Source organism: Chiloscyllium punctatum, chromosome 7 (genome assembly GCF_047496795.1).
Source record: "Chiloscyllium punctatum isolate Juve2018m chromosome 7, sChiPun1.3, whole genome shotgun sequence".
NCBI classification, from domain to species: Eukaryota; Metazoa; Chordata; class Chondrichthyes; order Orectolobiformes; family Hemiscylliidae; genus Chiloscyllium; species Chiloscyllium punctatum.
The window spans coordinates 121,995,736-122,020,499 of record NC_092745.1 but is presented as its reverse complement, the minus strand read 5'-3'; the positions used below and the strand labels follow the sequence as shown (position 1 = coordinate 122,020,499).

The following is a 24,764-nucleotide window of genomic DNA, read 5'->3' as shown; positions in this document are numbered from 1 at the left end:
TGGCATCAGCATCAACTTCACTAGTTTCCAAATCTCCCCTCTCCCACTTCATTCCAGATTCAACCCTCTAACTCAACACTACGCTCTTGATCTGTTCCACTGTCCAGCTTCCTTCCCACCTATCCACTCTACCCTCTCCACCGACCTATAACAATCAGCTTACTCCTGCATCCACTTATTGCCTTCCCAGAAACCTTGCCGATGCCAGCCCCACCCCCACTCTCCTATTTATCTCTACCCCATGCCATATTCCTGTTGAAGGGCTTATGTCAGAAACGTCGATTTTCCTACTGTTACGATGCTGCCTGACCTGCCGTGTTATTCCAGTATCTGCAGTCCTCACTATCTCCTTGTGGGTCACTGTCAGCCTAGGAGAATGAACGGCTTCTAATGGGGACTGTTAGTGGCTCACAATGGGTTGTGTGTTATAGCAGACCATATGATAACAAGGCCTGGTGTGTGGGGCTTGGAGTAAGGACATGGGAAAAGGTGCCTTGGATAGAGGTGAGGGAGGAGGTGTGGGCACAGGTTTTACAGTTCCTGCGGTGGCAGGGGAAAGTCTATCCAAGGCCCTAAAGGAGCCTTCCACATCCATCAAAGTTTCACCTGCACATCCACCAATATCATTTATTGTATCCGTTGCTCCCGATGTGGTCTCCTCTACATTGGGGAGACTTGGCGCCTCCTAGCAGAGCGCTTTAGGGAACATCTCCGAGACACCCGCACCAATCAACCAAACCGCCCCGTGGCCCAACATTTCAATTCCCCCTCCCATTCTGCCGAGGACATGGAGGTCCTGGGCCTCCTTCACCGCCGCTCCCTCACCACCAGACGCCTGGAGGAAGAACGCCTCATCTTCTGCCTCGGAACACTTCAACCCCAGGGCATCAATGTGGACTTCAACAGCTTCCTCATTTCCCCTTCCCCCACCTCATCCTAGTTTCAAACTTCCAGCTCAGTTACTGTCTCCTTGACATGTCCGACCTGCCTATCTTCTTTTCCACCTATCCACTCCACCCTCTCCTCCTTGACCTATCACCTTCATCTCCTCCCCCACTCACCCATTGTACTCTATGCTACTCTCTCCCCACCCCCACCCTCCTCTAGCTTATCTCTCCACGCTTCAGGCTCACTGCCTTTATTCCTGATGAAGGGCTTTTGCCCGAAACGTCGATTTCGCTGCTCGTTGGATGCTGCCTGAACTGCTGTGCTCTTCCAGCACCACTAATCCAGTATTTGGTGAGGACTAGGGACCTGGCGAGGTCAGATCCAAATCAGGAGCAGTGGAGCAAATCCAGTTCCCAGTCCAGATCCAGAGCAGGTGGAGTAGGAGCAGATTCAGTTCTGGATCAGCAGTAGGTGGAAGGGAGCAGATCCAGGTCTGGTCAGGAGCAGGTGGAATGGGAGCAAATCCAATTCTGGATCAGAAGACTGTGGAACGGGAGCAGATCCAAGACTGGATCAGCAGCAGATGGAATGGGAGCAATTCAAGTCTGGACCAGGAGCAGCCAGATCTGGCTAAAACCCGGAAGGAATCAGGATCTGGAGAGATCGCCAGTCAGACTGGATCCGGATCTGTCCCAGAATCGGAGCGCTGGGGCTCACACATTTCCCAAACCCGGACCAGCTGCGGGTGTGGTCCATGTATTAGGGACTCTCCGAGTGCATCCGCGGTTTCCGGGGATACATTGTATCTGGGAGAGTGCAAGTGGAAACAATGACAGTAACAATGTTTCCCTTTCTCCAGGAGCTGCCGCTCAGGTTCTCGGTGTGGCTGTTGGAGGGGAGGGGGAGCTTGTAGCGACGCAAGCCCTTTACGCTGTCTCTGTATACCAAGAAATGTAATGTTTATGGATGTATGGCATGACCAGTTGTACAGATCATCAAAATATTTTATGAATAAAGTATATTTTTTGAAATAAACAAAAGCCCTGATTGTGGAGCTGCTCTGTGCGGTTTGCTGGGATATCCTGGTGGACCCGGTTACCCTGCCGTGTGGCCACAGCTTCTGCAGCGGCTGCGTGGCGCAACTCAAGCGCTGGGCACGGGACCCGGACTGAGAGAGTGCCAGCACCTCCCGGGGGGGGTGCCCAGCTACATGTGCCCCCTCTGCCTGGCGAGCTGGGATGTGAGCCTGGAGCTGAGGTGGAATGTGACTCTGCACAACCTCATCGAAAGGCTGTGGCAGCCGGGGGGGGCGGGGGGGGGGGGGGGGGGAGGGGGTGGAGGCAAGGCCGCCACTCCCGGCTGTGAACCTGTGCAAGGGCCTAAAGAGAACCCAGGCCTCCAGGACCTGTGTCAACTGCGGGGAGTCTTTCTGTGCCCTGCACCGCCTGCCCCACCAGGAGAACCCGGCCTTCCACCACCACGTCCTGGTCAGGCCGACCTACCAAAGTAGCTGTCAGTGCAAGCAGCACGGCAAAGACTTGAAGCTCTACTGCCAGACCCACAAATGCCCACTGTGTGCCTACTGCATGTTACCAGGTGAGGCATCTCACCAGGACCACCAGGTAGTCAAACTGACTGACGCTACCTCTATTATCAAGGTGAGTTGGTGGAACCTTCTTTCTGGCTGCCAGGGGAAGTGGTGAAGGCTGGTACAATTATAGCATTTTAAAAGTTAAAAATCACACAACACCAACAGTGCTCCGAAAGCTAGTGCTTCCAAATAAACCTGTTGGACTGTAACCTAGTGTTGTATGATTTTAACCTTTCTATTAACTACTCGCAGCGCGCTTCAGAGAACATCTCCGGTTTACCCGCACCAATCAACCCAACCGCCCCATGGCCAAACGTTTCAACTCCCCCTCCCACTCTGCCGAGGACATGCAGGTCCTGAGCCTCCTCCACCGCCATTCTCTCACCACCAAACGCTTGAAGGAAGAACGCCTCATCTTCTGCCTCGGGACCCTTCAAACCCATGGCATCATAAGACCATAAGACATAGGAGTGGAAGGAAGGCCATTCGGCCCATCGAGTCCACTCTGCCATTCAATCATGGCTGATGGGCACTTCAACTCCACTTACCTGCATTCTCCCCGTAGCCCTTAATTCCCCGAGACAACAAGAATCTATCAATCTCTGCCTTGAAGACATTTAGCGTCCCGGCCTCCACTGCACTCTGCGGCAATGAATTCCACAGGCCCACCACTCTCTGCCTGAAGAAATGTCTCCGCATTTCTGTTCTGAATTTACCCCCTCTAATTCTAAGGCTGTGTCCACGGGTCCTAGTCTCCTCACCTAACGGAAACAATATCCTAGCATCCACTCTCTCCAAGCCATGTATTATCTTGTATGTCTCTATTAAGTCTCCCCTTAATCTTCTAAACTCCAATGAATACAATCCCAGGATCCTCAGCCGTTCCTCATATGTTAGACCTCAATGTAGACTCCACCAGTTTCCTCATTTTCCCTCCCCCCACCTTACCCCAGTTCCAACCTTCCAGCTCAGCACCATCCTCATGACCTGTCCCATATGTCAATCTTCCTTCCCACCTATCCACTCCACCCTCCCCTCTGACCTATCACCTTTACCCCCACCTCCATCAACTTACTGCACTCTCAGCTACCTTCTACCCCAGCCCCACTACCACTCCCATTTATCTCTCCACCCCCAAGGCTCCCAGCCTCATTCCTGATGAAGGGCTTTTGCCCAAAATGTCGATTTTCCTGCTCCTCAGATGCTGCCTGACCTGCTGTGCTTTTCCAGCACCACACTAACCTTGATTTTTAACTTTGTCCACTCCAGTCCAACACCGACTCCTCCACATCATAGCGAGCATCATATTCATGGGTACATGAATAGGAAAAGTTCAGAGGGATATGGACCAAGTGCTGCTAAAATGGGACTAGATTAGGTTAGGATATCAGGTTGGCACGGACAAGTTGGACTGAAGGTTATGTTTCTGTACAACTTTTCAGGAAAGAAATGGTCGTGTGAGGGAGCCTTGGTTGACGAGGGAGGTTGAATGTCTAGTAAAGAGGAAGAAGGAGGCTTACATAAGGTTGAGGAAACAAGGTTCAGACAGAGCAGTGGAGGGATACAGGATAGCCAGAAGGGACCTGAAGAAAGGGATTAGGAGAGCTAAGAGAGGGCATGAAAAATCCCTGGCGGATAGGATCAAGGATAACCCCAAGGCATTCTATGCGTATGTGAGAAACCTGAGAATGACGAGAACGAGGGTAGGTCCGATCAAGGACAGTGGTGGGAGACTGTGTATTGAGTCGGAAGAGATAGGAGAGGTCTTGAACAAGTACTTCTCTTCAGTATTTACGAACGAGAGGGACCGTATTGTTGAAGAGGAGAGTGTGAAACGGACTGATAAGCTAGAAGAGATACCTGTTAGGAAGGAAGATGTGTTGGACATTTTGAACAACTTGAGGATAGACAAGTCCCCCGGACCTGACGGGATATATCCGAGGATTATGTGGGAAGCAAGAGAGGAAATTGCAGTACCGTTGGCAATGATCTTCTCGTCTTCACTGGCAACTGGGGTGGTACCAGGGGACTGGAGAGTAGCGAATGTTGTGCCCCTGTTCAAAAAAGGGAATAGGGATAACCCCGGGAATTACAGGCCAGTTAGTCTTACTTCTGTGGTAGGCAAAGTAATGGAAAGGGTACTGAGGGATAGGATTTACGAGTATCTGGAAAGACACTGCTTGATTAGGGACAGCCAGCACGGATTTGTGAAGGGTAGGTCTTGCCTTACAAGTCTTATTGAATTCTTCGAGGAGGTGACCAAGCATGTGGATGAGGGTAGAGCAGTGGATGTAGTGTACATGGATTTTAGTAAGGCATTTGATAAGGTTCCCCATGGTAGGCTTATGCGGAAAGTCAGGAGGCATGGGATAGAGGGAAATTTGGCCAATTGGATAGAAAACTGGCTAACCGGTCGAAGTCAGAGAGTGGTGGTAGAAGGTAAATATTCAGCATGGAGTCCAGTTACAAGTGGAATTCCGCAGGGATCAGTTCTGGGTCCTCTGCTGTTTGTAATTTTTATTAATGACTTAGATGAGGGAGTCGAAGGGTGGGTCAGTAAATTTGCAGATGATACAAAGATAGGTGGAGTTGTGGACAGTGAGGAGGGCTGTTGTGGGCTGCAGAGGGACTTAGATATGATGTAGAGCTGGGCTGAGGAGTGGCAGATGGAGTTCAACCCTGCCAAGTGTGAGGTTGTCCATTTTGGAAGAACAAATAAGAATGCGGAATACAGGGTTAATGGTAGGGTTCTTGGTCAGGTGGAGGAACAGAGGGATCTTGGGGTCTATGTACATAGATCTTTGAAGGTTGCCACTCAGGTGGATAGAGTTTGTAAGAAGGCCTATGGAGTATTATCGTTCATTAGCAGAGGGATTGAATTCAAGAGTCGTGAGGTGATGTTGCAGCTGTACAGGACTTTGGTTAGGCCACATTTGGAGTACTGTGTGCAGTTCTGGTCGCCTCACTTTAGGAAAGATGTGGAAGCTTTGGAGAGGGTGCAGAGAAGATTTACCAGGATGTTGCCTGGAATGGAGAATAGGTCGTACGAGGATAGGTTGAGAGTTCTCAGCCTTTTCTCGTTGGAACGGCGAAGGATGAGGGGTGACTTGATAGAGGTTTATAAGATGATCAGAGGAATAGATAGAGTAGACAGTCAGAAACTTTTTCCCCGGGTACAACAGAGTGTTACAAGGGGACATAAATTTAAGGTGAAGGGTGGAAGGTATAGGGGAGATGTCAGGGGTGGGTTCTTTACCCAGAGAGTGGTGGGGGCATGGAATGCGCTGCCCGAGGGAGTGGTAGAGTCAGATTCATTGGCGACCTTTAAGCGGCATTTGGATAGGTACATGGATGGGTGCTTAATCTAGGATAGAAGTTCGGCACAACATCGTGGGCTGAAGGGCCTGTTCTGTGCTGTCTTGTTCTATGTCTAACTCTGACTGTATTGTGTTGAGCGTTCAATATGGTCTTTCACAGGCCGCACTGTTGGTCCCCATTCCTAATTGCCCTCTGAACCTTGTAGGTTTTTGGGTTATTTCAGAGGTTAGTAAAGAGTTACCTGTGTTGTCCAGGGTCTGGGATCATACCCAAGGTCTGGGATCATACGCAGACCGGGAAAAGGTGATAAAGGAAACCAAATAAAGCAGAAATTGCTGGAAAAGCTTAGCAGGTCAAGCAGTATCTGTGGAGAAAAAACAGTTAATTTTTTAATTTCAAAAATATACTTTATTCATAAAATTCATCATGTGAACAAATGATTTGGAGGTGCCAGTGTTTGGACTGGGGTGGACAAGGTCAGAAAACATGATGCCAGGTTACAGTCCAACAGGTATTTTTTTCGAAATCACGAGCTTTCACAGTGCTGCTCCTTCATCAGGTAAAGCCTGTGATTTCAAATAAATCTGTTGTACTATAACCTTGGACCGTGTGATTTATAACCATGTGGACAAAGGAGCAGAGTTTTCTGTTACTCCGATGCTGCCAGACGTGCACATTTCCAGCATCTTTATTTCAGATTTCCTGCACTTTGCTTTTATGTTTTCAGTTAGTTTAATAATGAAGAGTGACCTGGGCTCTTCAGATTGTAGGCGAAAGTAAGGACTGCAGATGCTGGAGAGTCTAGATTAGAGTGGTGCTGGAAAAGTACAGCAGGTCAGGCAGCATCTGAGAAGCAGGAAAATCGACATTTCAGGCAAAAGCCCTTCATCAGGAATGAGCTGATGCTGACTGACCTGCTGTGCTTTTCCAGCACTATTCTGATCTAGACTCTTCAGATTGCACTCAAAGCACAGAAAGTTTAATTGGCCTTCAAAATTGTAGGGTTTCTCGATGGAGAAAATAAAGAGGAACTTTCTCTTGGCCAGAGAACCAAACACCATGTAAATCTAAAGAATTTGTGAAAGAACCAGAAGATGAGAATGTTTCTTGCACTGTGAAGTATCTGAAAGAATTGTGGAAGCAGATTCAACAGTTACTTTCAAAATGGAACTGGAGTATTGTAGAGAAAAACAAAATACATGGGTTTTAAACTAAGTGGATAGTTTGTCTGTAGCGCCAATGTTGGCATGATGAACTAAGTTGTCCCAACTGCAAGAAAAAGAGTTTCAGCAGAATATGTTTCCACAGCAATATTTGGGCAGTTCTGTGGTTAGTACTGTTGCCTCATGGTGCTAGGGACCTAGGTTCGATTCTAGTCTTGGATGACTGTGTTAAATTGGTATAATCTCCCCGTGTCTGCTTGTTTTTCTGCCGGTTTCCTCCCCAGACCAAAGATGTGCAGGCGAGGTGGATCTTCCATGGTAATTGAGGGGTTGTGCGGATAGAGTGAGCGAGTGTGTCTAGGTGGGATGCTCTTCTGAGGATCAGCACAGGCCAATTGACCAAGTGGCCTCTTTCTGTACTGAAGGGATTTGATATTCATGGTCGAGAGTGTGGTGCTGGAAAAGCACACTCTCGATGTTGATCTCCAGCATCTGCAGTCCTCATTTTCTCCTATTCAGTATTCATGTCCTGAATGACTAAATACATTTCCTGTTTATTTTACGATGCAAATTTTTACTTTTGTTAGGTAAGTTAATATTGTATAAGTTTTGGAATGTTTAGTTTTGCTTTCATTTGGTGACTGTTTTTAATGCTATCAATGTCTACTATTCTCCAGAGTAACTGCAAATACAACTTTCCAAAGTTGACCAAAATCTGGCTGCTGTGGAAAATGGTCTTTGTCATTTGGAGGAAGCTGCCTCTTCTCAGAAGGTACAGAGCTGGAAATGGAAAGAGAAAGTTAATAATTTTGCAACTTCTGTTGGAGGGCAATTAGAAATTGTTGCTTTTTAGCTCCTTGCTTTTACTGTCACATTTCACTTTGTAAAATTATTGGACACAGTGATTTTCATCATTTCCCCTTGAACCGCTCAGTCCTTCAGGCTCAACAAGTGCACAACTCCCACCTGACATTTTACCCAGTTGTACGAAGAAACTTGTTGGAGGTTCCCCATCTGACATTCTATGACTTTATGTCTGTAGGTGAACTGCATTTGTGGTCCCTGCCACAGCCTTGGTACATCCAAGGTGACTAAGCAATTTGACCAGTGTGCCAGCTTTCAGTGGTACTCCAACGCACATGTTCACAGAGACGTTCACTGTCTTGTAGCGTCCATGGATATCAGGCAGTGCAATAACTGTGGGTCATTCAATGGTATTAACATACAGCTTCTTCACCATCCAGCTGTGAATTACACAAAACACTCTGTCCTACTGGTAATTTGCCTGAGTTTAAATTTCAACTTAGTGATGGAGACCAGTAGTTAATGGTGTGAAATATTTATTCAATACATTAGTGATGAAATATTTAAATGGCAAAAGATATCTTCATTAGGACTTTTTTTTCTCTTAATTTAACTGGAGTTGAAATTTTCACTGTCAATCAACAATCTGGATTTATGATGTGACTTTATCTAAAATACCAGTCTAGATATTGGTGCAATAGAGATCTCTGCTGATTTAATCTAAACATGAAAATTGCAGTCTTTCTATTTGTGGGAAGTAATGAAGCAGTGGCATTCCCATGATCCAATTAAAGTTCTGGGCATGCAGGTATAGGAAAAGTGTTATGAAACTTGAAAGGATTCAGAAAAATTTTACAAGGATGTTGCCAGGATTGGAGGGTTTGAGCTATAGGGAGAGGCTGAATAGGCTGGGGCTGCTTTCCCTTGAGCATAGGAGGCTGAGGAGTGACCTTATAGAGGTTTATAAAATTATGAGGGGCACGGGTTGAGGGAGGGCACAGGTTTAAGATGAGAGGGGAAAGATTTAAAAAAGCTCTGAGGGGCAACGTTTTCATACAGAAGCTGGCTGTGTATGGAATGAGCCGCCTGAGGAAGTGGTGGAGACTAATACAATTACAACATAGCAGGAATACAGAATTGAACAACGTATTCCAAAAGTGGTCTAACCAATGTCCTGTACACCTTCAACATGATCTCCGAACTCCTGTACTCAATGTCTTGACCAGTAAAGGCAAGCATACCAAATGCCTTGTTCACTGCCCTGCCCACCTGTGACTCCACTTTCAAGGAGCTGCACTCCAAGGTCTCTTTGTTCAGCAACATTCCCCAGGACCTTACCATTAAGTGTCTCAGTCTTGCTCTGATATCCCTTTCCAAAAGGCAGCATCTCATGTTTAGCTAAATTAAACTCCATCAAATACTCTTCGGCCTGTCTGATCAAGATCCTGCTGTATTCTGAAGTAGCCTTCTTTTCCGTCCATTGCACCTCCAATTTTGGTGTCATCTGCAAATTTATGAACCCTACCTCCTATGTTCACATCCAAATCATTTATATAAATGACAAAAAGCAGAGGACTCAGCACCAATTCATGCAGGCAAAAGTGAGGACTGCAGATGCTGGAAAATTTAGTTTAGATCAGGGTGGTGCTGGAAAAGCACAGCAGGTCAGGCAAGCATCCGAGGAGCAGGAAAATCGACGTTTCGGGCAAAAGCCCTTCATCAGGAATAGAGGCAGGGAGCCTCCAGGGTGGAGAAATAAATTTATCCATGCAGTACCTGCTAATTACAAACCTCCAGTCTGAATAGTAACAGTCCACCACCACCCTTGTGTCTACCAACCTTCTAGCAATTTTGTATCTAAATGATTAGTTCTCCCTATATTCCATGTGATCTAACCTTGCTAACTAGTCTACCATGTGGTACCTTGTCAAATGCTTTACTGACATTGAAATAGACAATGTCCAGTTCTTTGCCTTCATCAGTCCTCTTCATCGTTTCTTCAAAAAAGTCAATCAAGTTAGTGAGACAAGATTTCCCACATGCAATGCCGTGTTGGCTATCCCTAATCAGTCCTTGCCTTTCCAAATGCATGTAAATCCTGCCCCTCAGAATCCCCTCCAATGACTTGCCTACCACCAATATAAGGCTCACCAGTCTATAGGTGCCTGGCTTTTCCTTATCACCTTTCTCATGTAGTGACACTATGTTAGCCACCCTCCAGTCTTCTGGCACCTCACCCATGGCTATCGATGATTTAAGTATCTCAGCAAAGGGCCCAGCAATCACTTCCCTAGCTTCCCACAAGTTCCTGGGTCGATTTGATTCGGTCCCAGGATTTATCCACCTTTATGCATTTTAAGATGTTCGATAACTCCTCCTCTGTAGTTTGGACACTTTTCAAGATGTTGCTGTTTATTTCCCCAAGTGGGCGGCACGGTGGCTCATTGGTTAGCACCGCTGCCTCACAGCGCTAGGGGCCTGGGTTCGATTCCAGCCTTGGGCGACTGTCTGTGTAGAGTTTGCACATTTTCCCCGTGCCTGCTTGGGTTTCCTCCAGGTGCTGTGGTTTCCTCCCACAATCCAGAGATGTGCAGGTCAGATGAATTGGCCATGCTAAATTGCCCATTGTGTTAGATGCATTAGTCAGGGGTGAAGTATAGGGGAGGGGAGTGGGTTTGGGTGGGTTACTCTTCAGAGGGTCGGTGTGGACTTGTTGGGCCGAAGGGCCTGTTTCCATACTGTAGGGAATCTAATTCTAATTCTCTAGCTTCTATATCCTTTTCCATAGTAAACACTGATGCAACATACTCGTTTAGTATCTTCCCCCATCTCTTGCAGTTGCACACAAAGGTGGCCTTGCTGATCTTTAAGCGGCTCTATTCTCTCCCTAGCTACCCTTTGTCCTTAACATATTTGTCTCCTTAACCCTATTTGCTGAAGCTAAATCATGTACCCTTGTTGCTCTCCTGATTTCCCTCTTAAATATACTCCTACTACGCCTTATACTCTTCTGGGGATTCACTCAATCCCTACTGTATGTTTGACATATGCCTCCTCTGTTCTCTTGACCAGAACCTTAGATTCTCTAGTCATCCAGCGTTCCCTACATTTATCATTCTTGCCCTTTACTCCGACAGGGACATACTGTCTCTGAACTCTCCTTATCTCATTTTTGAAAGCTTCCCATTTTCCAGCCATCCCTTTACTTGTGAATATCTGCCCCCACTCAAATTTTGAAAGTTATTGCAGAATACTGTCAAAATTGACCTTTCTTCAATTTAGATCTCTGACTTATAGATCAGGTCTTTCCTCTTCCTTAACTATTTTAAAACTGATAGAATGATGATCACTTGTCCCAAAGTGCTTCCCCACTGATATCTCTGACACCTGCCTGATTTCTCAAGAGTAGGTCAGGTTTTGATTCATCTGTATCAGTTATATCCACAAACCGAATAAGAAAATGTTCTTGTACATACTTAACAAATTCATCTCCATTTGATCCCTTAACACAATGGTGGTCCCACTCTATGATTGGAAAGTTAAAATCCTCTACCATTTCCACCCTATTATTCTTACAGATAACTCCTTAGAAATTTACTTCTCAATATCCTGCTGACTATCAGGCAATTATAGAACAATCCCACTTTCTTATTTCTCAGAACCAGCCAAATAAGTTCTTTGGATGTACTCCCTGAAATTTCCTCCCTAAATGCAGCCCCAATGAAGAGCTCAAAGCTGTGGGTGGCTCCATGTGGATAGAAATTCTGGGAATTACTGAGTAGATTAAATGGTGAAGTCAGAACGTGGAAAACATTTTAGTGAACTGAAAAAGTTGGATAATCGCTGGTTGTGTTGGGGGCTCAGCAGAAACCTGTGAGCGTTGATACTTCATGCTATGAGACAGTGGAGTTCTCAAACTCACAAGCAGAATTTGTGTGATGCAACTGGACATGAGGTGGAGGTAAACCCCAGGGTAAGGATTGCCTCTTCGAAGCGAACTGTGGGTGAGGAACTGGATGTATAGGACTATAGAAGAGATCTGCCACAGAAAGAGTCATTCAGTGAATCACGTCTGCGCTGGCAGAATAATTCTAATCCTCACTTCCCAACGCCTGATCTGTAGCTTAGCAGGTGTAGATCCAGTTCTTGTTTATTGAATTCAGTGTTTCCACCTCAAGCAGTGTGACAAATCCCAGACTCTCTGGGTGAATAAGATTTTCCTCAGGGCCACTCTAATGCTTTTAATTGTGCCCTCTGCTAAAGTTGACCTCTGTGCTTGGGGGAAAATGACTTTAACTGTCTGCACCCACCTTATTATTTTTGTACAACTCAGTTAAGTTACCCCTCAGTCAAACGAACCTTAATTATCCAGCATTCGACTATCCGAATTTTGAATTATCCAGCAAGATCGCAAGGTCCCAATGCTTGGCTGACCTGTGTTATCTGGCATTCGATTATCCGAACGTTCAGTTCTCCGAACAAAATACTCTCCATCCGTCTTGTTCGGATAATTGAGATTCCTCTGTAAAATACCAATTGCTGTTGTGCAGCTCTTTCCTTTGTGTAATGGCTCAGCAGCACCACCTGCTGATTGGACTATGGTTGAGCCTTGGACGTTGTTGATGCTGGACTGAGTCTGCAGCAGATTCAAAGCAACAAGAGGGAGGAATGTACCTGATCTCACCCTTGTGAATCTACTTGCCACAGATGCAGCTGTCCACGAGAGCATCGGTACGAGTAACCACCACATAGTCCTTGGGCAGCCAAAGTCCCACCTTCACATTGAGGGTACCCTGCGATCATGTTGTGCGGCATACCAAATGGGATTGATCTTGAACAGATCTAACAATTCAAGACTCTGCATCTGTGAGATGATGTGTGCCATTTACGGCAGCAAAATTATATTCAATATTGAACTGCAACCTCTCGGCCCAGCAATATGCCCCACTGTACCAGTGATGTCAAGCCAGGGGGTCAGCTCTGAGTTGTTGTAGAAAGCAGAAGCAGCAGCCTCAGGTGTACCTGAGATGAAGCTGTAAAGTAGGACTGCTTGTGTGCCAAACAGCAAGTGACAGATAGAGCCAAGTCATCTTAATAGATCAGATCAAAGCTGTATAGTCCTGTTGTATCCAGTTATGAATGGACAGTGAAACAGCTTATTGGAGCGAGAGGCTGTGCAAGTATCCCTATCACCAACGCAGCACAAATAAGGCTGAAGCGATTGCAACAAGTGGATGGTCCATTTCACCCTCGTCCTAGCATCACGGATACTGGTCTTCAGCTAATTCGATTCACTCCACATAATATCAAGAAATGGCTGACAGTACTAGAAAATGCAAAGGCTATGCCCTCTGTCGACATTTCAGCAATAATACTGAAGACTTGTGCTCCAGAACTTGTTGTGCCTTTAGCCAAGCTAATCCAGCACGACATTGGCATCTACCTGACAATGTGGAAAATTGCCCTGTGCGCAAAGAACAGAAAAAGCACCCACTTACTGACTACTCTTCATCATCAGTAGTGATGGATGGGATCGTCACCAATGGTATCAGGCAGCAGTTGTTTAGCAATAACCTGCACAGTGACTCACAGTTTGAATTCTGCCAGAGCCACAGCTCCTTCCCTTTTACATCCTTCATCTAAACACAGACAAAAGAGCTGAACTCCTCTGGTGAAGTGAGAGTGACTGCCTTTGACAGCAAGGCTGTATTTGACTGATTGTGGCATCAAGGATCTGAGCAAAACTGGAATCAATGGGAATTAGGGAGAAACTCTCCACTAGATGGAGCCACTGCCTGCCTCACTGAAAAGAACCCACTTATTCCAACTCTTTGCTTCCTATCTGCCAACCAGTTCTCTATCCACATCCTCTGAATGCTCCCTAAAAAGTGGCTAGAACTGTTGTGGCCTAACTAATGTCTTATCTAATTCCAGCATTACATCTCTGCTTTGTTTTCAGTTTCTTGCCCAACGAAGGAAAGCTTCTTATACACCTCCCTCACAACCTTCTCTAGCTGTCCTGCCATTTTCAGGGACCTGTGGACACGTGCTCCAAGGTCTCTCTCCTCTCCTCTTCTCCTCTCAATATTTTCCCCTTGGTGTTGTATATCCCCTCACTTTGTTTGCTTTCCCCAAATGAACAACCTCCCATTTTTCCGAATTGTACTCCAGTTGCCACCTTTCCATTCACTGATTGGATTGATGTCATTGAAAACGTTTATGTCACCCTGCGGTCAACAGCAACTTTACTCACTCCCATTGGCCTGGCCAATAATTGTTTTCGTTTGCAGATTTCCCAATCGTGCCTCCCACAACACTGCCATTGGCCAGCACTCAAGTTCCAAACCCCAGAGCTTGAACTTGTGCAGCCGGTGGCAATCTCTGCACGTGTGTTTGTCTGGGACATATGGCGTGTCCATAACTTCACACATAACACAGAATGTCCAGTCCACTGACCTGTCATTCTATAACTTTACAATCAATTAATTGCAATAAGAATGGAACAAATTACCAGTACTCACCAATCAGCCATTTTCCCTTCACAGAAATGAATTAATACAGGAGCCTAAAATAAGGGGTGGCACGGTGGCTCAATGGTTAGCACTGCTACCTTACAGCACCAGGGTTCTAGGTTCGGGCAACTGCCTGTGTGGAGTTTGCACATTCTTCCCGTGTCTGCATGGGTTTCCTCCCATGTTCCAAAAATGTGCAGGTCAGGTGAATTGGCCATGTGAAATTGTCCATAGGGATAGGTGCATTAGTCAAAGGTTTCAGTGGGTTACTCTTTGAAGGGTTGGTGTGGACGTTTTGGGCCAAAGAGCTGTTTCCACACAATTTAGGAAATCTAATTAATCTAAAATCAGATGAAGAGGCGAAACTTCTTGAATTTAGGATTTGGAATGCACTCCCTGGGAGGTGAATTCCATTGGAGGTGTCAAAAGAGAGCCGGTCAGACATTTGAAAATTATGAATTTAGAGGGTTACGGAAGGGAGAGAAGCAAAGCTGGAGAATGGGACTGAGTCGATAAAATGTGGTTCTGGCAAAATCACAGCTGGTCAAGCCACATCAGAAGAGTGGGGGAGTCAATGTTTCAAGCAGGGCCCTTCGTTAGGACTGTGGAGAATGGGACTAGTAGCTGTTTAAGGCACTGGTACAGACACAATGGATCGAATGGCCTGCTTCTCTACTGTAAAATTCTGTGATTCTAAGAAAGGAGCACCTCCTTCCCATTTTCCCTCTCTCGAAACTCCCTCTAACTCACTGAACCCCCACTTTACATTCTGAATAAACAAAGCAGCATTCAGTTCAGACAAGACACCTCCAGGTCGGCCTCTATTTATGCTTCCTGAAAACAACTGACTCAAGTTTCAATTAACTAGTTTAAACTAGCCAGTAATTAACAAACTTTTTTCCCAGCTTGCATTTCCCTGATTTTTAAGGCTACAATAAAACAGATGTTTAAGAGTAACGTTTGGTTAATTATTAAATTCAAGAAAAATATTAGACTTTAGATAAAATATTTGTGAATAAGTATGTGAGTGCAGTTTCAGAGTCTAGGTGACCATATATATACACACACAGGAGAGAAAGGTGACCAGACTAGAGCAGGAGTTGTGACACCTCATGACGGAGTGCCTTTGAAAGGGAATTTCAATCCAAAGCAGCAAAAGTGAAGAATTGTGATCCTTTCTGGAGTTTAATGAAATTTGATGATCTATTGTGTCTCTGAGAGGAACTGCTGAGAAATCTAGGATTAGGATCAGCCTCAATCTCCTTTGCTGTTGGATGTGCCCTGTAAGATGTTTGAACATACTCTGTTACCCATTGTTACCACATGTCAATTCTGTGTTTGTAACCTAGTTGTACATGCAGTCGGGATTGGGTTACTATGCTCATGTTGGATCGTAAAGCTCGTTGACTTTTGGAGAAGAGTGATTAGATTAGATTAGATTAGATTACTTACAGTGTGGAAACAGGCCCTTCGGCCCAACAAGTCCACACCGCCCCGCCGAAACGTAACCCACCCATACCCCTAACCTAACACTACGGGCAATTTAGCATGGCCAATTCACCTGACCTGCACATCTTTGGACTGTGGGAGGAAACTGGAGCACCTGGAGGAAACCCATGCAGACACGGGCAGAATGTGCAAACTCCACACAGTCAGTCGCCTGAGGTGGGAACTGAACCTGGGTCTCTGGCGCTGTGAGGCAGCAGTGCTAACCACTGTGCCACCATGCCACCCACAAATCTTGAGGCTTTATTCTCTTAGTGAAGCCCCTAAATCTCTTAGAGAACTTTGTCAATGTTTATAAGAGACATTAGTGCTTTTTAGTCAGAGTGTAGTAAGAAACCTTACCTGACCTGCTGTGCTTTTCCAGCACCGCACTCTTCGACTCTGATCTCCAGCATCTGCAGTCTTCCCTTTCTCCTGGTTTAGGATTGTAACAGCATGCAACACTAAATAAGTTTTCCAAGCAAAAGGACAGAGATTTAAAGTAATTGGTAAAAGAAGCAAAAGCTATGCATGGAAAATCCTTTTCATGCAGCAAGTGATTGGGCTGTGGAATGTATTTACCTGTGTGTATGGTAGCGGTTGATTCATCTGAAGCATGCAGAAAGGATTTATACAGTAAACTGAAAAGAAAAATGTGTGGGGTAAAGGGAAGAACTATACTCTGGGAATTGCTCATTTAAAGAATATGTGTAAACATGATGGGCCAAATGGCCTCCTTTGGAACAATATTGTAATTCTGACTTTTCTGAACCATATCGTGATATCTTCAGGAGCTGTTAAAGTGTTTTAATTCATTTTGAAATTGTAGGTTCTGTTTTACGCAGAGATGAATTCTATGCCACCTAGGTCTGGAAATGATCTAGTGAATGCAAACCTCACAATATTTTACACTATGTGCTTTCACATGTCTCTTTTAATTAGGACAAGTTGGAAAACCAGCAACAGACACATTTGAATTTTTTCAGGAAAGTCCAGCTTTTTCTTGACATTGTGGAGCGAGCATGGAAAAAAAGATTTTCTGTTGCAACTGCCCAACTGAATCTGATGGTTGACTGTGAGAAATCGAAACTGAAACAATTGCAGGCAAAGCGGCAACAAGCTAAAGGTATTTTGCAGATTGGGATTTGTGTCAACAGCCAGATACAATTGCTGCAGGTAGGTTTTTGTTTTAAAATGGATACGCTTATAATCGGTAACTTGATATTTAAGCTGCAGAGCTATGGGAAATCAGTATCTTTTGTGATTTGGTTACTGATCAGTGAAGTATACATTGGACAGTTAACTGCTGCATGCGATATACCAATATTAAAGTAGATATTTTCTCTCACCTGCTTGAATTCAAATAAATTGCCAAAATTTTCTAATGAACCTGTTCAAAGATATTGTTACGTGCCTCTGGAGAGGGTAAGGCTTGTATCTGGGCCTCCTGGCTCAGAAGTAAGGACATTACAACTATGTCACAAAGACCCTTAATTAGTTGGGCTCTGTCCTGCAAGGCTATCATTAGCAGATTTAGAAATGGACATTACTTGTCGGTATCAGGTTGCTTTGATCAATCTGTTCAGAAATGTTATGACATAAATCTGGAGCAAGTGGGTCTTGTATCTAGGCCTCCTGGCCCAGAGGTAGGGACATTACCACTGTGTCGCAGGAGTTCCCAGTTCACGGACATGAATTGTGTGGTTAAATAAGAATGCCTTGTACTTCCTATATCAACCAGTAGGTGGACAGCATGTACCGTCAGGGACTGAATCCCTTTGCATTTTGTAAAATTAAGCCAACTAGCCTGTTCACTTGATTAAAATAACCAATTACCTAAATCCTGTTTTAGTATATTCTGCAATTAACTTGTTGGTAACTATCATAATTTTTTTATCTTATTTATAGATTCTGGACAGTGTCAAGAGGTAAGTTTGTCTTTAAGTAGTTGACATGCTTCAGCTAGGTTAAGAGAATTTCTATATGCCTGTTGGATAGTCCTTTATTTGTGGCTTTGATTTTGCTCTGTCAGTGAATTTGTTGATTGAGAATCCCAGTTGTACCATCCTATTGCAGCGATCTGAAGAGATTGTTGTCTCATTAATTTTATACAGCACCTCACCAGTTAAAATAAGAGCACATGCCATTTTACAGATGTTCACAGGCCACAATTATAGAATCCCTACAGTACCGGTAGAGCATATTTGGCCCATCAAGTCTGCACCAACCCTCTGAAGAGCATCCCAGACCCAATCACCCTATCCCCGTAACCCTGCATTTCTCAGGCTGGTCCATGTCCCCTGCACAACCTTGGACACTATGGGCAATTTAACATGGCCGATCTACATCTTTGGACTGTGGGAGGAAGCCAGAGCACCCGGAGGAAACCCACACAGACACAGGTAGAATTCCACACAGACAGTCACCCAAGGCTGGAATCAAACCAGATGCCCGACGCTGTGAGACAGCAGTGCCAACCATTGAGCCACTATATTGTGCAATTGTACATTAAACATGTGAAACTGATTTGATCATCTGAACCACTTTTTTTTAATTTTCTTTGCTCCAAAACAAAATCGCATTAAACTAATTACTGAAGCACAAAATATTTCTACCATTGCCCCAGTTTAAGGCTTGAGAACCATTGCGATCCCTCGGTGAAATATGAAAGTTGGGAGCATGCTCTGCGGTTTCTGGGAGTCGAGGCGAAGACCTATGAGAGCTGGGAATGAAAGAGGGAAGACCTCTGGGAGCCCCTGGGAAAGGGAGACTTAAAGGCCTAGGATCCCCTGGGAAAGGGAGAGGGAAAGGCCTGTGAGAACAGACCGAGGAGCGTGAGAGGGCAGAACACCATGGCTACATCACAGCCTCCAATGCCCTGTTTGGGACCCCACTGCACTTTGGGCAGTTCTGCACTAATGGGAGGGGGTTGGGCACCCAGATAACTAAATGGTTGAATGTATTTTATGTTTTCATCTTACAGGTAAATGATTACTATTAGAGGAGACTCTCTCTCTCACTCTCTCTCATGCACACACACACACACCACTGATAATTTTGGCAGCTCTGATTCTGGGGAGGTTTTTAAAAAATATCCATTCATGGGATGTGAGCATTGCTGTTTAGACAAGCACTTATTGCCCAGGTTCATCCCAAAATCCAATGATGTGCAGGTTAGGTAGATTGGGCATGCCAAATTGCCTGTACTGTCCAAGGGTGTGCAGGCTTGGTGGATTAGTAGGGTTACAGGGATGGGGTATGCGGGTGCGATGCTCTTTGGAAAGTCAGTATGGACTCAATTGGCTGAATGGCCTGCTTCCACACTTCAGGGATTCTCTGCTTTGGTAATTGCCCTGTGGGTCATTCATAGGCCCAACCAGCTAAGGATAGCCGTTTCCTTCCGAGTGAACCACATAGGTTTTCCTGACGATCAACAATAGATTTCCGGTTGTGATTAGACTCTGAATTCCAGATATTTATTAAGTTCAAATTTCACCATCTGTCATGGCAGGATTTGAACCTTGGTTTAAACTTCAGATAGTTACTTTGATATTTGGATTAATAGTCCAGCGATAATACCACAGGGCCATTGCTCCTGCTGTCGTATGATGAGTAAATAGAGACCCAGGTAATGTTTTTTGCGATAGCAATTGATGTAATTTAAATTGTGTTAATAAATCTGGAAATAAAACTAATCTCAGTAATAGTCGGCATGTCAATTATCATCGATCATTGTTAAATCCGTCTGGTTCACAGATGTCCTTTTAACAAAGGATCTCTGGCATTCATACCCAGTCTGATCTCCATGTGACTCCAGCCTCACAGCAATGTGGTTGATTCTTAACCATCCTCTGAAATGGTGGGCAGTTAGGGATGGGGATGGCAACAAATGCAGAGCACACCATGAGAACACGATCATGTGATATTTAGAGTTGCCACATGTAGTGACCCTTAACCAGTTACTGAACATTGCACCTCAGATCAGGCAGCTTTATTTGTAATCTCTTGACTTTGATGCCTGAAGAAATCGAATTTGGAAACCTGCACTACTAGCATGCTCTTTCAAAGTAATCTAACGAGGAAGTAAAGGACAATTTCTATCCTATTCCAAAGAAAGATTTGCGTGGAGTGCCACAAGGATTGGTGCTGGGTCCTCTACTTTTTGTCATTTACATAAATGATTTGGATGTGAGCATAAGAGATACAGTTAGTAAGTTTTCAGATGACACCAAAATTGAAGGTGTAGTGGACAGCAAAGAAGGTTACCTCAGATTACAATAGGATCTTGACCAGATGGGCCAATGGGCTGAGAAGTGGCAGATGGAGTTTAATTCAGATAAATGCGAGGTGCTGCATTTTGGGAAAACAAATCTTAGCAGGACTTATACACTGAATGGTAAGGTCCTAGGGAGTGTTGCTAAACAAAGAGACCTTGAAGTGCAGGTTCATAGCTCCTTGAAAATGGAGTAGCAGGTAGATAGGATAGTGAAGATGGCATTTGGTATGCTTTCCTTTATTGGTCAGAGTATTGAGTACAGGAGTTGGGAGGTCATGTTGCGGCTGTACAGGACATTGGTTAGGCTACTGTTGGAATATTGCGTGCAATTCTGGTCTCCTTCCTATCGGAAAGGTGTTGTGAAACTTGAAAGGGTTCAGAAAATATTTACAAGGATGTTATACTGGATTAGTGGTGCTGGAAGAGCACAGCAGTTCAGGCAGCATCCAACGAGCAGCGAAATCAACATTTCGGGCAAAAGCCCTTCATCAGGAATAAAGGCAGTGAGCCTGAAGCATGGAGAGATAAGCCTCCTCTAGCTTATCTCTCCATGCTTCAGGCTCACTGCCTTTATTCCTGATGAAGGGCTTTTGCCCGAAACGTTGATTTCGCTGCTCGTTGGATGCTGTCTGAACTGCTGTGCTCTTCCAGCATCACTAATTCAGTATTTGATTTTCAGCATCTGCAGTCATTGTTTTTACCTTTACAAGGATGTTGCCAGGCTTGGAGGATTTGAGCTATAGTGAGAGGCTGAACAGGCTGGGGCTATTTTCCCTGGAGCGTCGGAGGCTGAGGGGTGACCTAATAGAGGTTTACAAAATTGAGGGGCATGAATAGGGTAAATAGGTAAAGTCTTTTCCCTGGGGTCGGGGAGTCCAGAACTAGAGGGCATAGGTTTAGGGTGAGAGGGGAAAGATATAAAAGAGACCTAAGGGGAAACCTTTTCACACAGAGGGTGGTACGTGTATGGAATGAGCAGCCAGAGGAAGTGATGGAGGCTGATATAATTGCAGCATTTAAGAGGTATTTGGATGGGTATATGAATAGGAAGGGTTTGGAGGGATATGGGCCAGGCACTGGCTGGTGGGATTAGATTGGTTGGGGTATCTGGTCGACATGGACGGGTTGGACCAAAGGGTCTGTTTCCATGCTGTATATCTCTATGACTCTTTGACTTTATAACTAATGAAGTACAATTGATGTTTTGTTACTGTTGGATTTATACAAACAAGTACACGTCAATTTAGCTCAATGGGAGGTGATGGCTTAGTGGTATTATCGCTGGACGGGTTGGACCAAAGGGTCTGTTTCCATGCTGTATATCTCTATGACTCTTTGACTTTATAACTAATGAAGTACAATTGATGTTTTGTTACTGTTGGATTTATGCAAACAAGTACACGTCAATTTAGCTCAATGGGAGGTGATGGCTTAGTGGTATTATCGCTGGATTATTAATCCAGAAACCCAACAAACAGTCTGGGGACCTGGGTTTATATCCCACCACAGTAGATGGTGGAAGTTGAGTTTAATAAAATGCCTATTTAATGTCAGGGGAAAAACCCATCTGGTTCAGTAATGTCCCTTAGGGAAGGAAACTGCCATCTAAGGTAATGAGAGGCATAGATAGAGACTTTTGTTTCAAGATTAGAGTGGTGCTGGAAAAGCACAGTAGATCGGGCAGCATCCGAGGAACAGGAAAATCAATATTTCAGGCAAAAGTCCTTCATCAGGAATAAGAAGATTCCTGATGAAGGGCTTTGGCCCGAAACGTCGATTTTCCTGCTCGTCGGATGCTGCCTGACCTACTGTGCATTTCCAGCACCACACTGACCTTGACTCTGATCTCCAGCATCTGCAGTCCTCACTTCCACCTAGCCAGAGACTTTTCCCCCGGGCAGAAATGGCTGTTTTGAGGGATCATAATTTTAAGGTGATTGGAGGAAGGTATAGGGGAGATGTCAGAGGAAGGTTCATTACACAGAATCGAGAGTGTGTTGCTGGAAAAGCTCAGCACTTCTGGCAGCATCTGAGAATGATCTTTAAGCAGAGAGTGGTGGTTGTATTGAATACACTGCCAGGAGTGGTAGTCGAGGCAGAGACGTTAGAGACATTTAAGTGACTGATGGACAAGCACATCAACAGCAATAAATTGTGGGATGTGTAGGTTAGGTTGGTCTTAGATTAAGATAAATGCTCGGCACAACATCGTTGGCTGTACTGTGCAGGAGTGTTCTATGCTCTATGTTCTTACCTGGTCTGGCTACATGTGACTGCAGACCCACAGCAATGTGGTTGACTCTTAACTGCAGGATGGGCAATAACTGCTGCCAAGCCAGCGATGTCTTCATCCCATCAATGAACAAAAGGAAAACCTAAATCTTTTCACCTCTGATATGTTGGATTCAATATAGTAGGACTCATCGTAGTATAACAGTGTTCTAACAACCAAAGGCTCTATATAACCCCAACAGGAATTAAGCAGTAACAGTGTTTCTGATAGATGGAAATATTTGTTGCATGCTGGCAAAGTTGCATTTTGTTCCTGTCTAGACCATGTTTCCCTAAGATTCGTTGGAAGGGATTGGTGTGTGTGTGCTTGGTGCCTTTGGTGTGTGTGTTTAAACAAAAATTGAAGAAATCCTTTTAAAACTTGGAAACCTGTCATTTCGATTCGCAATCCTCTGTGGTCAATTTAAAAGAAAATACAGTGCTTTTTTTTATTGTTATTGCTTTCATAGCACTGAGATTAAAGAACAGGACCTTGATTTCAAGGATCTCCAGGATGTGAGAAACGACTTACAAAATATAGAGGCGCATTTTACAAAGAGCATCAATACTCAGAGAATTTTAAAATCTTATAGTGAACTATTTTCACGTAAGTCAGTGTTGCATGCATTAGTGCAATATGCAGTTGGGTCAGTGAAACTGAACGTGCTGTTATATCCAATTTGCATAAATATATAATTTTCCCAGACCAGAGGTAGTTGCTGCCCAATGAGATCAGCAGATTTTTTTACCTCACCATCCAAACCAGACCTCGAGGATTACCATCTTAAAGAAAAAGAGCGTGGATAAAACTGGCAAGTGTCTGCCAATTGCCCTCATGTGTCATGTTCCATCTTGGTCATACAGTAGAATGGATAAAGTCACTTTAGTGTAATTAAAACAAATCAACTTGTACTATATTAGAACTTTGGACACTGCATGGAAACAGACTTTTCAGTCTAACTTATCAATGCAGACCAGATGCTCTAAATTAATCTTGTCCTATTTGCCAGCATATGGTCGTATCTTCTAAATCCTTCCTATTCATATACCCCTCCAGCTGCCTTTTAAGTGTTGTAATTGAACCAGCCTCCACCACCACCTCTGGCAGTTCATTCCATACATACAGCACCCTCTGCATGAAAAAGTTCTCCTTGGATCCCTTGGCTCCTGCATGTATGTTTGCCTAATTTTTAGTCATTTATGTCAGCCTTATTTATGTAGGAAAAAAAATGTTACCTGCATGTGTTAACCTGTACTTTCCAGTTCTCATCTTCCTAACCTCCATAACATCTAGTTTGTCAAATTCCACTTGCTCAATTATTACAGGTTTTGTGAACATATCTCGACTACAGAATTTGATCCCAGCATTGGCATCAAAACTAAATGACAGGGCAAAGAATAGAGAAACCAACTTTGTCATCAGCTGAGTATGACACTATGGAACCCTAGAAATATTGGTTCGTACGTGTCAAAGTGAACACCTTCCAACAACCAGAACCATAGGGTTAGGCAAAAAGCAAGATGCTTGTGGTTGTTACAGGCCAGATATCGATTGACCCTTGGACAGTGACATTAGGCCAAACACTTCCAGCTACTTAATTTTAATAATTGTCCCCCCATTAGGATCTCCAGTTTGGGGTGGCCCCCTGTTGATTCTAGAGTTCAGCTCTACTCATAGCCCCTCGGTAACAGAACAACCCAAGTGATCCATCTAATAGGGCTGTTTCACTTGGAAAATAGAACTGAGAGAGGATCTGCTTCAGGTATTCCACATTTTGAGGGTTCTGGTCAAAGTAGAGTTACTTCTCATTTCAGTGTGATTTTAACTGATCTATGTTATCCTTTCCCCACCTTCTAGATCAGGCTATTCAATTGGATACGAACAGTGCTCATCTCCAGCTAAAAATAAGCAAGAAGGGTACAGCAGTTGAAGTTGTTGAAGCAGAGCAAAGTAAGTGGTGTAACGCAGAACACTTCCGCAGCTCTCTCAATGTACTTGCCACAGCAGGCTACATCACTGGACTTCACTACTGGGGGGTTAATGAGAAAGACATTCCTTCCTGGGCTGTGGGGATAGCCTACCAGAGTATCCATGCACGCTTCCAGGAAGCAGACTGGGATCTGAGGAAAACTCGTGGGCATTTTCTTGCTCGGAAAGAGGCCTTTATTGTGCCCAACATGACACCGAGGTGATGTATTTCCGCTATGAAAACCAACTGGAGAACATTGGAGTCTATCTGGACTGTGACAGTGACATTCTTGCTGTTTGTGATGCAGAATCGGTGCGGTGTTTGTACATGTTTTATTGTACACTAAAGGAACCGATGTTTCCTGCCTTTTGTCCAAAATTTGATGAGAGTGAAGAGTTTTCACTGGTTCCCATGGTAATACACAGAGGTATTGTTGACTGAGATAAATCATGTGATGTAGGCTGGTATATTTTAGAATGAGGGTCT

At 44.6% G+C, this 24,764-nt stretch overlaps 1 pseudogene; it reads left to right on the top strand.

The window, feature by feature from the left end:
• Positions 1-1,400: 1,400 nt before the first annotated feature.
• LOC140479374 (E3 ubiquitin-protein ligase TRIM62-like) lies at positions 1,401-24,719 on the top strand (annotated as a pseudogene).
• Positions 24,720-24,764: the final 45 nt, after the last annotated feature.